The sequence below is a fragment of the Maylandia zebra genome, unplaced genomic scaffold (genome assembly GCF_041146795.1).
Source record: "Maylandia zebra isolate NMK-2024a unplaced genomic scaffold, Mzebra_GT3a scaffold02, whole genome shotgun sequence".
NCBI lineage: Eukaryota > Metazoa > Chordata > Actinopteri > Cichliformes > Cichlidae > Maylandia > Maylandia zebra.
This window is the reverse complement of record NW_027490032.1, coordinates 3,317,661-3,332,806: the sequence shown is the minus strand read 5'-3', so window position 1 is coordinate 3,332,806 and position 15,146 is coordinate 3,317,661.

Here is a 15,146-nt window from a genome sequence, read left to right as displayed (position 1 = left end):
GCCTGGTCAAAACACAGAGAGCTGCACTCTAAAAGATCTTTAAACATAGTAAACATACCTTGTGTGCCACAGACTGCTCCCAAACACGAGGGGACAAGTAATACCTCTAAAACACTTAAGTTGGCTTTATTAAACATTAGATCTCTAGCTGGGAAAACATTTTTAATTAATGATTTAATCACTGAGCACAGCCTTGATTTTATGTTTTTAACTGAAACTTGGTTGGACCAAAGTAACAGTGGAGCTGTTCTCATCGAGACGACCCCTCCTAACTACAGTTTTATCAGTGAGGTCAGGGCGAGCAGGAGAGGAGGAGGGGTTGCTGTCTTATTTAATGAATCATTTCAATGTAAGCAGCTATCTCCTGGAAGTTTTCAGTCTTTTGAATATGTGGCTTTACAGCTGAAGGCCCCATCCAAAGTTGTGTTTCTTAATGTTTACAGGCCTCCCAAATACTGCACAGACTTTTTTAATGACCTCAGTGAACTGCTGTCTGTGATCTGTGTTGATTTTGACTGTGTAATTATTGCTGGGGATTTTAACATTCATGTGGACAACCCTCAGGACAAAGGGACTAAAGACCTGAGTAACACTCTGGGCAACTTTGGGCTGACTCAGCATGTAACAGAGGCCACACATAATAGAGGACACACTCTTGACCTACTGATCTCCAAGAGCCTGAGCATTTCAAACATTACTGTGTCTGATGTGGGCCTGTCTGATCATTACTGTGTTTTCTTTGAAAGTAAAATCTCAGCTCACACAAATATATCAACAACAGTGATCACAAAACGGTGTATAACTGAACACAGTAGTGCAATTTTTAACCAGGTCTTCCCATTAACACCTGACCTGTCCAGAGGGTCAGTCAATGAGCTCGTCAATAGCTTTAATGCAAAAATGTTAAATGTAATGGACACTATTGCTCCCATTAAGGTGAAGGTTATCTCTGGAAGGAAAAAGTCTCCATGGAGAAACTCCACACTGGTGAAAAATGAAAAAAGAGAGTGTAGGAAAGCTGAGCGCAGATGGAGAAAAACAAACCTCCAGGTTCATTATGACATTTATAAAGAGAAACTTCACAATTATAATTTACAACTGAGGAATGCAAGGAGGTCCTACTTCTCTGACATCATCACTAAAAACAGCCATAATGCTCGGGTCTTATTTTCTACAGTTGACAGGCTAACAAACCCTCCTGTGTCAGTGGCAGCTGAACTTCATTCGACCATGGCCTGCAATGACTTTGCCAAATTTTTCACTGAAAAAATCCAAAAAATTAGACAAGCAATTGGTACATCAACAGCAGATCCAGGATATGTACTGTGTCCACCAAAAAACTGTTTAAACACCATGAAACAGTTTCAACCTATTAACAGCAAAGACCTGGAGGACATCTTAGGTAAACTGAACTCCTCCTCCTGCTGTTTAGATGTCCTGCCAACAAGTTTTTTCAAAAAGGTCTCAAAGACTTTAGAGTCAGACCTGTTACAGATCGTCAACTTTTCTTTATTATCAGGTGTGTTTCCAGAATCACTAAAAACTGCTGTAATCAAACCTATACTGAAAAAGGACAATCTTGACAAGACACAAATGAACAACTACAGGCCGATCTCAAATCTCCCGTTTTTAAGTAAGATCATTGAAAAAGCAGTTTCTCAACAGCTCAGTTACTTCTTAAAACAGAATAATTGCTACGATGCCTTCCAGTCAGGTTTTAGACAGAACCACAGCACTGAAACCGCTCTGACCAAAGTGTTTAATGACATATGTCTGAATACAGACAGTGGAAAAATGTCAGTCCTAGTTTTACTGGATCTCAGTGCAGCATTTGATACAGTTGACCACAACATATTACTCAAACGACTGGAGAACTGGACAGGTCTTTCAGGAACTGTACTAAACTGGTTCAAAACATACTTAGAAAACAGGAAATACTTTGTATCAATAGGTAACTTCACATCTGAGCAGACAAGTATCACATGTGGAGTTCCCCAAGGTTCCATCTTGGGACCCCTTCTGTTTAACATCTACATGCTCCCACTGGCACAGATTATAAACAACAACAAAATAAACTATCACAGCTATGCAGATGACACACAAATATATATCACAATGTCACCAGGAGACCGAGGCCCTGTACAGGCTCTTGGTAAATGCATTGAGGAAATCAATGACTGGTTGTGCCACAATTTTCTCCAGCTAAACAAAAACAAAACTGAGGTAATAGTCTTTGGCGCCAAAGAAAAACGATTACAGGTCACCAGAGAACTTCAATCTATAAATCTAAAAACCACAAACCAGGCGAGAAATTTGGGTGTAGTGATGGATGCAGACCTAAACTTAGAAAAACACATTAAGACAATAACAAAGTCAGCTTACTATCACCTCAAGAATATATCAAGGATAAAAGATCTGATGTCTCAACAGGACCTGGAAAAACTAGTCCATGCATTCATCTTTAGTAGGCTTGATTACTGTAACAGCATCTTTACAGGTCTATCTAAAAAATCAGTCAGACAACTACAGCTCATTCAGAACTCTGCTGCTCGAGTCCTCACTAAGACCAAAAAAGTGGACCACATCAGTCCAGCTCTGAGGTCCTTACACTGGCTGCCTGTCCGTCAGAGGATAGACTTTAAAGTTCTGATGCTGGCCTATAAAGCTCTGAATGGTTTAGGACCAAAATACATCAATGACCTCCTGACCCAGTATGAACCTTCCAGATCCCTCAGGTCATCTGGATCCGGTCTTTTATCAGTTCCCAGAGTCAGAACCAGACACGGAGAAGCTGCATTCAGCTTTTATGCTCCTTATATCTGGAACAAACTCCCAGAAAGCCTCAGATCAGCTGAAACACTCAGTTTATTTAAATCCAGGTTGAAGACTCACCTGTTCTCAGCTGCATTTGAATAAAGCACCAAACCCACACTTTAAGCTTAAATTTCAAAACTTACATTTAACTACTGATTTTATCTACTGTTCTGATTTTATCTGTTTTGATTTTATATACTGTTGTTTGTTTGTTTGTTTGTTTGTTTGTTTGTTTGTTTGTTAATTAGTTAGTTAGTTTATTTGCTTGTTTTAATCAATTTTAAATCATGCTTTTTATTTGTTCTTGTTTCTAATGTCTCTGTAAAGCACTTTGAATCACCTTGTTGTTGAATTGTGCTATACAAATAAACTTGCCTTGCCTTGCCTTGCCTAGTACTACTGCTACTGCACAACCCGTATTGTTCAGGGATTTCACAAATTTGTTTAACTCTAATATTTTGGCTTACAGGTAAACTGCTTTTGGAGGTGGGCAGGATAAAAACTTCCAGCATGACACAATGTTTGGAAGTAAAGGGTGGGCGTTGGGGGCTAGGAAGACTGCCAGGTAAAAGAGTCTAGCATCCAGGTGTTACATGGTGTTGCATGTTATAAACAGCCATAAACTATTCCCATTATTTAGAGGTGATTGCCAGATTGTTGGATTTTAGAGACACAGAGAGTGATCCTGTCCTGCATTACTTAACCCTTTAAAACCTACCATAGAACCAAGTCTGCCAGAGCTTACTTTATATTTTTACATGCTGTAGTGCCATTTCTGGGAGCATTTCAAGTTGCTATACATCAATACAACCATTATAGCCCAAATTTTAATAATATGTATGCATTAAGTGCATAGTAATTACATACATTTTCCGATCCGCAAGTTTGGAGTAAAGAGAACTGGACATATATTTGCTTTTTTTGGGTTACTTTGATGTCAAGAAAGTTAGCTTGTTTAGAACTGTGATCAAGGATAACATGTAAAACGTTGAAAGTGTCAATGTAAAAATTGTACAAACTCAAGAAAAGTGGCAAGTGAGGTGGCAAAAGTGCATTTTTACTCACGTAGAAGTACAGCTGCTAGTGTCAAAAATACTCGAGTAAAAGTTTGATAAAGTATCAGGTTACAAAATGTGCTCAAAGTAAAGTAGTAACCTAGCTGAACCTTGTGCTATAATAAAATAATATTAGTAGATAGGACTACAAACTTAGTCTGGTGGTAAAAGGCACAAGGGCCTAGGGGGCACATTTGGCAGCCAGGGTTAGAGCTCAGAAACCTGGAGCCTGGGGGGTTGGGGGCTAACAACACTGTCTGGTAAAGGGAATCTAACATCCTAGTACTACATGGTGTTGCAGCTGATAAAAAGCCATAAAATATTTGCATTGTTTAGAGGTGATTGCATTATACTGGAGAGCAAAGGTACTTGTACTATTGAAAATCAGTTTCATAAAAAACACGTAAACAGACATAAAGAAGAATGTGTTTGTAAAACTAGCGGTAACATATGAGAACTATAAGACAGACTATTTCTGCTATCGAAAAAGTTTGTTGTTAATCCTGAATGATTCTTGGTCACAACAATTACATAAGAAAGGATCATTTTACTCCACGCACATTTGGAAAATCACATAGTTTGACCATAAAGTCCCAGAATAATTAGTATTTGAGATTGTGGCAGCAACATCATTAAAGAAATTTATCTTTCCATGACACATGCTTTCATTTGGAAATATAAAATGTGAAGTTTTTTGTGTAAAACATAAAAACAACAAAAATGTAAGACCTTAAAAATGTCCTGATGAATTTTGTGAATATCTAGATCATTGGTGTTTCCATCTGAGGGTCTACAGGGCGAACACTGAGGCTGGGTATTAGAAATCCAAGATTTTAACATGAGATATGTTAACTCTGAGAACACTAACATTTAGTTTAAGGTGTGAGAGGTAAATGCATAACAGAGCCCAAAAGGAGTTGCTTGTTCCTACATTTGTTCAAATAAATTACAAGTGATCTGCATAAGTTTGATGCATAATAGAAAAAAAAGAGGTCCATGAGCTGGTTCACATTATCTAAGTAAGACTCTATTGGAACCTCAAATGTTAAAGTACACTTACTGAACATACTTTTATTTCGTGAGCTAATGTGGATGCTCTAAAAGCACCCTGACTGAAAAGAGCAAGTAACGTAATATGGGTCAAGTGATCAGTTGGATATCAATCTTTTATGATACACCGTCATTTCTACACAGTGGCGGTCCTTGCCTGTTTTGCGCCCTTGGTGAGCACTCCCTCTGCCCCCCCCCCCCCCCCCCCCCACACACACACACACACACACACACACATACACACAGACAAAACATATTAAGGATTGTACATTAACATAAAGCTGTTGTACACACACACACACACACACACACACACATATGAGGAGAGAGAGAGTATGCATAGTGTGCAAACGGCTACCAAACAGCCATCATAATTCGTCATACAATGAGAACAGGACAAATCAGCAACTGATAATGACTAATTAATATTAAAAACTGTAACATAATGCATTGCTTGGAGTTTAGTCTGTTACTGTTACTATTTTTACAATTTCTTCTTGGAGCAACTGTAATGCACATAATTTCCTTAGTGATTAATAAAGTATTCTGATTCTGATGGTTTCAGGATGACCTGCCATTATCCAATCACACATCTGCTTACCTGGATCTTTTGCTTGTTTCTCCTCCTCTTCTTTTCTCTTTTTTCTAAACTGAGGACCTAATTTTGCACTCCGGTATGAACACCCATCCCTCAACCCGAGGATCACCACAACATAAGCTAATAAACTTAAACCTTAGTTCACAGATTCACTTTGTCTAGGGTGTATTTCTGGGATTTCGCACAACCCAGGATTCAAATCATGAATACATAATGGGCTTGGATTTACAAAATTATAAATGAAATGTGCTCTATTCGGAAGCAGCCGGTCCCTCCCCTTTCGATGGGTTGTGTGTGAGACTTTAAATCATCAAACTGTAAATTTTAAATTGTTATTGATCCCTTTACCCCTGGTCCTAAAGTGTATATTTATTTTCTTACTCTTCTTATATTTATTGTTTGTTTACTTGCACTGCTGTAACTGGAGCATCATCTTCTCGTCTCTCTATAAATGGTAAATGGCCTGCATTTGTATAGCGCTTTTCTAGTCCTTAAGGACCCCAAAGCGCTTCACACTACATTCAGTCATTCACCCATTCACACACACATTCCCACACTGGTGATGCAAGCTACATTGTAGCCACAGCTACCCTGGGGCGCACTGACAGAGGCGAGGCTGCCGGACACAGGCGCCACCGGGCCCTCTGACAACCACCAGTAGGCAAACATGGGGTTAGTATCTTGCCCAAGGATATTTGGCATGCAGCCTGGAGGTAGCCTGGGATCGAACCACCGACCTTCTGATTAGTGGCTGACCTGCTCTGCCACCTGAGCTACAGGGGTGGCTGTAGCTCAGGAATATGCATAATTCAATTCATTTTTATTTATATACACAATATATATAGTGTGTTGTTAGTTGCCTCAAGTACAACAGTACAAAGAAAACAGAGACTATCCCAACAGCCTTATGACCCCTTATGAGCAAGCAGTTTGGTAACAGTGGAAAAGAAAAACTCCCTTTTGACAGGAAGAAACCTCCAGCAGAATCAGGTTCAGGGAGGGGCAGCCTGATTGGTTGGGGTGATGTGGGGAAGATTAAAAAAACATGGTGTGGAAGAGAGTAAGAGATAAATAGTAAATGATGATTAAATAAAGAGGTGAATAAACATGAAAGAAGGAGAAATTGTCACGGTTCGCTTGAGGACTCAGAGGTACAGTCAGTATTTATTACAGTTCCACCAGGTGTATATACAAACAGTGCAGGGATAGTGCTATATACAAAGCGTTTTTTGGCCATAAAAAGTAAACTTTTTTGGCTTAAAAAATAGGAAAAAATAAACCCAATATGTTTTAATAATCAAATCATTTTCTAATTATAGAAAATTAATGAGTTATAAAATGTGACAATTTTGATCATACTTTTATGAATATAATAATTTTATTAAAAAATATATTTTTATGGCTACCATTTGTTTTATTACTTCCTTTATTACTCCATAGGTCATAAATCATTTTATTTGGGTCATAAATCACTCGGTTTGACTTAAGGGGTATAATATCCCTCTCAAGTGTTTATTCGGATTTTGCTGTTAAAGTAACTGAAATCAAATAAACACTATGACTACAACTAGTCAGGGACTCAAAATGGAGAGCAGAGGAGAGTCCGGTCAGGAGAAGTTAGGCAAATCAGTCCCATATATCTTAGTAAAATACAAATGATTTGAATTTCAAATTTGATGCTTGTGCTCATGTAAAATGTGCAGTCTCTTCTTTGTATTGTGTGCTGCTTCAGTGCCAAGATAATTTAAAAAAGCATACAAATAAAAAAGCAAATTCTAATGTAGCTTTCTGCACTTCATGGGATTTCATAGTTTATGTATAAGTGAATCTGAAAATAAAAACATATATAAAATCTCACGAAGAAAATGAAAATAATGCAGTAAGTTTTGTTTTACGTGAAATGAGAGAGGTGGAGGGTTGGGCTCCACCTGAAGCCTGCAGCAGTTGTCGGTCAGACAGAATATTCTAAAGATTTTAAATATTTAGTATTGTCAGCATATTGCTAAAGTATAAAAACAAGTGCATCAGTGGATCTGTCATGGTCCTGCGTCCATGACTCAGTGATTTTGTGTTTGTGTTCTTTATTGTTATTATTCTCATTATTATTCATGGGCTGTTTTATGATGGTTTGTGTTTTGGGATTTTAGATACTGGGTTCTGGGTTTGTGCTCCCTCTATTGGTCCCTGGTGTTAGTGTTCCCCTGTCTCGTCAGGTTAATCAGGTCCAGCTGTGTCTCCCACCTGTGTGTGATTTCCCAGTGTCTCTCTGTGTACTTATGGTGTGTGTTTGCCTCTGTTCCTCGTCGCGTCGTCTGTGTTCATACTCTGTGAAATTCCCTGCGTGCTCTCCCTGCTGTTCTCCCTTCATGTTCAGGTTCGCTATTCCTTGGTATAGTTTCTCCCAGTTTAGTTCATCCTTAGTTCTGTTTGCCATCTCCACTTTATGTTTGGTATTGTTAATAAATCGCCCTCACGTCTGAATAAGTGCTGCATTTGAGTCCTCCTTTCCACTCTTCACACGGCCACTGACCCAAGCCGTGACAGTACGACGCGACCACAAAATGGACCCAGCAGCGCTTAATCCGTCTAAGGAGCTACGGGAGAATCTCATCGATGCCACACAGGAGCTCATCGACCTGTGGTTGGAAAACCCGGGTAGCAGGTCCCAGCGCGCTGTAGAGAGGCGGCTACAGCGTCTAGTGACCGGTCTCCCATGGCTTCTAGGCTCGCTATGTCCGTGGGAGCGGGAGTTTCTCCTTTTGGATCTTGGACTTCACCCCCCGTCTGCATTCCCTTTCGAGCAGCCCGATGCGGCGAGCGAGCGGGACGCTTTGGCTTCCCCAGATTCCGGGACTTTGTTTTCTGGGGCTATTCAGAGCGGGATGGGAGACTGTGTGGGTTGCTTACCTACCTTCGTGGTAACGGATCCTTCCCAAGTGGGCGTCTACAAACCCTCTGCAAAACTGACAGACTGTGTCTCTGCCACTCCTTCTGAGCCAGGACTTTATCGCCATTCTCCGGCTCAGTTCTGTGTCCAGCCACAAGCTTCCCAGTCTGTAGCTCAACCGTTAGCCTCCCTAAGGACACAATTATCTGTTCTGCCGCCGCTCCAGTTAGCCACTCAGCCACCACCACCGCTAGCATCGCTACAACCCATAGTTCAGTTAATGGCTGAGTCACAATTTTCACACTGTTTTTCCACCGCTGTTTCTGAGCAGGGAGACAAACTGTTTCACAATGGACCTGTTCCTCAAAAACTGGCAACATTAGTGACCGTTACTCGCTCCGGGGCTTCCCCAGAGGCTGGGTTACAGCCCTCAGCTTACTCTGGACCCCTGGAGGCCAAGATGCCAGCTGTGAACTGCACCGGGCTGTCGCTGCCTGAGCAGGGTCAGTGCTCTGCGCAGCTGCAGCCCTCTTTCTGTGTGCCAGATGCCCATGTGCCTACTGGTTTTGTTTCATGTGTGCCAGAGGCCCATGTGCCTACTGGTTTTGTTTCATGTGTGCCAGAGGCCAATGTGCCTACTGGTTTTGTTTCATGTGTGCCAGAGGCCCATGTGCCGACTGGTTTTGTTTCACGTGTGCCGGGGGCCCCGGTGCCCACTGGTCCTGAGACTGTTTTCGCTGGGGGGCCCGAGGAGCCCGCCCAGCTTCCTGTCTCGTCAGCTGGAGGGCCCAAGGAGCCCGTCCAGCCTCCTCCTTCGCCAGCTGGGGGGCCCGAGGGGCCCGTCCAGCCTCCTGCTTCGCCAGCTGGGGGGCCCGAGGAGCCCGTCCAGCCGCCAGCAACAGCAGCTTCATCCTTGCCTGGTCCTGGTCCAGCTTCATCCTCGCCAGGTCCAGCTTCAGCCTCGCCTGGTCCAGCTTCAGCCTCGCCTTCGTGTCTGCATCCTCGTCTGGTCCAGCATCCGCATCATCGCCTGCTGCATCAGCTCCAGCCCCGCCTGGTTTGGCTTCAGCAGGTCCTGCCTCTTCCTTCTCCTCATCTGTGCCTGGTTCCGCTGTTGGCACACCACCATCCGGTCCGCGTCTGGCACCTCGTCTTCATTGGCCGCATTCTAGGCTGCTGGCTGGTCGTCATCGCCATCGTGGCCGCCCTCCTAAACGAGGTTGTCGCCGCCACGGCCTCCTTCGTGGACGGCCTCCTGAACTTTTTGCGCGCCGCCACGGCCTTCTTAGTGGCCGGCCTCCTGAACTGTCCCATCCTGGCCTCCTGTGCTGTCGGGCCCCAGGCCGGCCGCCTGAACTGTGTTTCAGACTCTGCTCCCCTGTGAGTTTTGTGAACGTTTGTTTGGGACTCTGGGGCCTTCGTTTTGGTCATGGCCTGGTCCCTCCGTCCTGGGCCCCCTGCCACCCGCCCGGGTCTGGTGGTATGTTTCTGTGGCTGTCGGGGGCCAGCCCTTGGGGGGGGGGGGGGGGGGGTACTGTCATGGTCCTGCGTCCATGACTCAGTGATTTTGTGTTTGTGTCCCTTATTGTTATTATTCTCATTATTATTCATGGGCTGTTTTGGGATGGTTTGTGTTTTGGGATTTTAGATACTGGGTTCTGGGTTTGTGCTCCCTCTATTGGTCCCTGGTGTTAGTGTTCCCCTGTCTCGTCAGGTTAATCAGGTCCAGCTGTGTCTCCCACCTGTGTGTGATTTCTCAGTGTCTCTCTGTGTACTTATGGTGTGTGTTTGCCTCTGTTCCTCGTCGCGTCGTCTGTGTTCATACCCTGTGAAATTCCCTGCTGTTCTCCCTTCATGTTCAGGTTTGCTACTCCTTGGTATAGTTTCTCCCAGTTTAGTTCATCCTTAGTTCTGTTTGCCATCTCCACTTTATGTTTGGTATTGTTAATAAATCGCCCTCACGTTTGAATAAGTGCTGCATTTGAGTCCTCCTTTCCACTCTTCACACGGCCACTGACCCGAGCCGTGACAGGATCTGTGTTTAGTTTGATTGATTTTTATCCTGTTTGTCTCTGGTGTGTGTGAATCCTGTTTTCTCTGCAGGGTTCATGGTGTCTGTGATTATTTACACCAGGGTTTTAGCTCCAGTGTGTTTTAAAGCATGAATATTTCACAGCGGTAGAAAATGCTCCAGCTTTTGGTAATGAATTATTATTTTGTGCTCTTGTAGCTGCAACTGTCACAAAAGCGGCCGTGTGCAAGCAGGAGAAGGACCCAAATGCAAACTCTCAGAAACAGGACGTAAACTGAAAACCAGCTTTACTTGCTGAATGGAAAAGGCGATACAAAACTAAACTGGGAAATACTAATGATAACACACATTGGGAAACACAGGGAGAGTCAAACAGCTATGAGGGAGGACGCGACGAAGGACTGAGGGAGAAGCTGACCTAAATACACAGAGGGATTAAAAGGAAGTGAGTACACACGAGAAAAACACCTGGCATGAATGACCATAACGAAACAGGGGAAGCAAAATTGAACAGAACAAACACTGATACACAAGACATCAATAATAAAATAGGAAACATGATGCAGGAGTGGAGGAGAGGTAGACAAGAGGGAGTGAGGGAACCCGAGGAAGAGCACAGACATGACGGAAAACATGGAATGAAACACAAAGCAGGGGAAACAAGGCGCAAGGGCTCTCACAACTATATAAACACAAACACACAGAGGAAGACTCAAAGGGCAAAGACACAGTGGAAAAAAATATAAACAAAACTGTCTGTGAAGGTTCTCAGTCATCCAGGTCATCGTAGTCTAAGGAGCTTGGAAAGAAAAGCGTCTGGACTTCTTTTGAGTTGCTTGAAGTCGTTTCCCCTCTCATCCAAGAAGCTCAGGTGAGCTCACAAGAGGCCATTTACGTCCACTGTGAGCGACCATCTTTGAACAGAGGCGGTGGTTTACGACACCAACTGTCTGCCATCTATAATCCAGTTTTGAGATCCCTTCCCAGATTCCCATTTCGCCTTAACACCCACTCACATCCTGGGCCATCACATCCAGAAGTTATTTCCAAGCTCCTTAGACAATAAACAAAACTAAACAGAACAACCCAGGCACTATAGAATAAACGTTTAGAAAATTAAAGTGACTTAGATATAATACAAAATGCCAGAAAACACACAAAAAGACTTGGTCAAAAGACCCAGAACCATGACAGCAACATTTTTATTATTGTAGAAATGAGAATGAATAACCTTTATTTTAAACCAAATCTGTCTGTAAATAAACTCACATTTGTGTCTAAACTACTGTGAGTACAAAAACCAATTATTAGAATATAATGCGTTAAATTTGCTTAGATGAGGGGGTCCAGCAGTAGATCAGAGAAATAGGGAAGGATTTGTCTGTGTGTTTCAGTTTGGTTTAGCTGTAGGCCTGAGAGTGTGTGTAATGGTGTAGAGGGAGAGGAATTTGTGGACACTGGGGGTCAGCTTGTCAACCCTAACCCTGTAAAATGTTTTGTATGTTTTGTAGAGGAATTCGGTGTCGCTTGGGTGTGGGGAGATGGACTTTGATGACCGACAGGAAGTCTCTCTCTCACACTCACACACACACGCACACACACACACACACACACACACACCTACACACACACTGGTACGCGCACACACCGGCACTCACGTGCTCGCTCATACAAACACAGAGTTTACGACACACCATGTGGGTTTTACGATGGGGTCGTTTCTATAAAACTGGTGGAAACAAACGAAGAAGAAGGACTTTTACATAAAGATATTATATTCAGTCCTGTAGAAAGTTATATATTTAAAAATACATGATCCTCTCTGGTTACTCTGGTATGAATAACTCTGGATTACTTTTTGGTAAATAATAATACACTATCTGCAAAAAACTGTGAAAGAATTCCAGATCACAAGTTTGTAGTTCAACATACAAATGACGACCTTTGACCTTCATCAGGTTTTATTTAATTGTGCCAGAGAAAGTCAGCTGTGCTCTTCATGCAGCTGAGTACATCCATTGTTTAAAAGGGAAGCTGTGTAGATCTGAGATCAGCAGCTTTCTGAAACAGCAAACTGAGGTATGGAATTAATGCTGATATTGTCATGATCCTGGGTCATGTTGCATTCTAGCATTCTTAGTTTTTATTTATGCCATGGTTCCTAGGTTGTTCTGTTAAGATGTTGCTTATTTGATTTCCCCTTGTGACTTTACCCCCTGTGTGCCCCTCTGTGTATCTGTGAGCCCTCGTCTCCCCTCCTTGTGTTTTATTCCATGTTTTCCCCTGCCCGTTATGTCTGTGCTCTTCCTCGGTGCTCTCTCTCCCCTCACGTCTGCACCTCTGTGTGCCACAGCGTGAATATTTTTATATTAGGGGCAACAAATGTTGCTCCGTTGTGTGGACAATTTTATTTCTTGAGGAGCTAGAAAAACCTTACCGTCGTCGCCCGCACGTTTTGTACCATAGGCTCATCAGAGACAATCATATCCAGGTAAAATTATTTCCTTTAATCTACACGCATTTAGGATGGATGATGCAGTGGACAGTGGGAGGAAGCATCCTTAAGCTCTCTTTGCAGACCCGTGTGATTCTCCACTTGCTGACCAGAAAAGACAAACCGCAGGTCTCAGTTGCAGCACCCCATCCATGTCTGATCTTCAGCTGCCAGAGACTTCCTGTAATCTATTACAGTTGTAAAAGAAACGGTCCAGGAACAGGTCACAACTGAAAATATTGTTTTTCCATCTTTGCATACTGTGTATTTGAAATATTCTTGTTTAATTGTTATTGTTATTTACTTTATTGCTATCAAATAAATATCCATGTAATATTGTTCAAAGTTAGTGTTATGTTCAAACATTTTAAAAATGCCTGTAAAACAAATTGAGTTCAGTGACAATTACTGTTTGTTTGAATCAATTTGTTAATAACATAAAACCTTTAAACTAATGCAACACATATAACAATGTAACAAATATTTTCAAATAAATAAAATTCTCAATACATAACTCATTTGGGAACTAATCTTTCTAGAAGTGAAAACAGTATGTCCATCCTCCCCCTGCTCTCCTCTCCTCAGCCTCTCTTTGCTGCCTCTTGTCCTCTCTGATGAGGTCTAGCAGCTCATCATCCCTGACTCTTTTCCTCTTTCTCCCTGTCGTAGGTGGCTGAGCCGCTTCGTCATCGCTGTCCTTTTGGTCACCCACTGCTGTGCTTGGCCCTGGGGTGTCCTCAGTGAGAGAGGAAATTGGGACAGGAGGCTTAGTGGAAGGCATCTGTCCTATCACCTCATCCATGAGGGATGAGGGCAAACCAGGGCCAAGTAGCAGCAGAGGGCTTCCCACTGACCCCCTCTCCTGAGCCTGGATACTTGCAATCCTAAAGGCAGAGGAAATCAAAAATGATTGCAGGCAAATAAAAACACCACCAGTCCGTGAGTCGTTTGGTACCGGGCCACGAGAGTTCAGGCTCTGCTGTGAAATTTATGGTTTTCAGGGGTTATCGTTAACTCGGTTTCCCTGGGTCTTTCCCTTGTTGTAGTTGTGTGTCTTATTTTGAAAGAAATATTTACACGTTACCATAGCGACCAGAGAGCATTAAGCGGCAGAGAGGAGGATGCTACTCTCAATGTTGGCGCATTTTCAAGAGGACGCTGCTAATAAAGTTACACAATCACACAGTACATTCACGTTTATTATTATATTTACAAAATACCACAGTTTTTGTCTTGGTCGGATCATTTTATGTGGTTGTATTCATCCACGATACCTTAAAGGCCGCTCCGTGTCTGACATAAACCGGTCTGTGGCGCAAAAAAGGTTGGGGACCGCTGCTGTATAGCATGAAGGTTAATAGGACCGTACTCACAGACCGATACCCACTATATATACACACACAAGGTAATTGGGTAATCGCACACAGGAGGGAAGAGCAGCTGATCTGAATACACATGATGACTGGAGGACACAAGCTGAACACAATGACAACAGACACAGACCTTCAGAATAGAACAGGAAATCCAGAACACGAGCCTTCAAAGTAAAGCAGGAACACACAGACTGATTTATAACACAACACGGGGACATGAACAGAGCACCGAGGACAGACACAGGTAGGGCTGAATATACACCAAACTTTAGGTTCAACCCTAAACTAATACAAAATCAGAATAAACACAAGGCACAAAAATGAACTTCAAGGAAACACAAAACGCTGGGTCAAAATGACCCAGGACCATGACAGTTTTAATAAATTAAGCCATTTGGTCTTTGTTCCCCACAACATATCACCAATTCCACAAAATCTAAATTATTTGTATGTAAGCGGCAATACATGAAAAATCGCAGGACCCGCGAAACAAGCTGGTTTACGGTTATTTTAAATAAAAGAAACATGTCTATGCAGATGCCCAAAGCTTAACAACACAACCGCTATAACAATTTAACTTTTGTACTACCAGATTTTTCCTTAGAATTCAGGGCAAAGTAGGACGCATTTGTCGCAACATTTTGAGTGCTCTTTGAATTCGGACAGCCTTCGCCGCGTCGCTTTGACGTCATTGCATCCAAATATGGCATTTTAAACATCCTTCCCCTGAATTCGGACACAGCCCACGTCTCCCTCAGTTCAAGGTTTTGTCGTCAATGTCTCTTCCCTGAACCTTTCTCTGTGTTTTCTCGGTCCTCAGTTTAGCTTTCCCAGTTTAGTTCA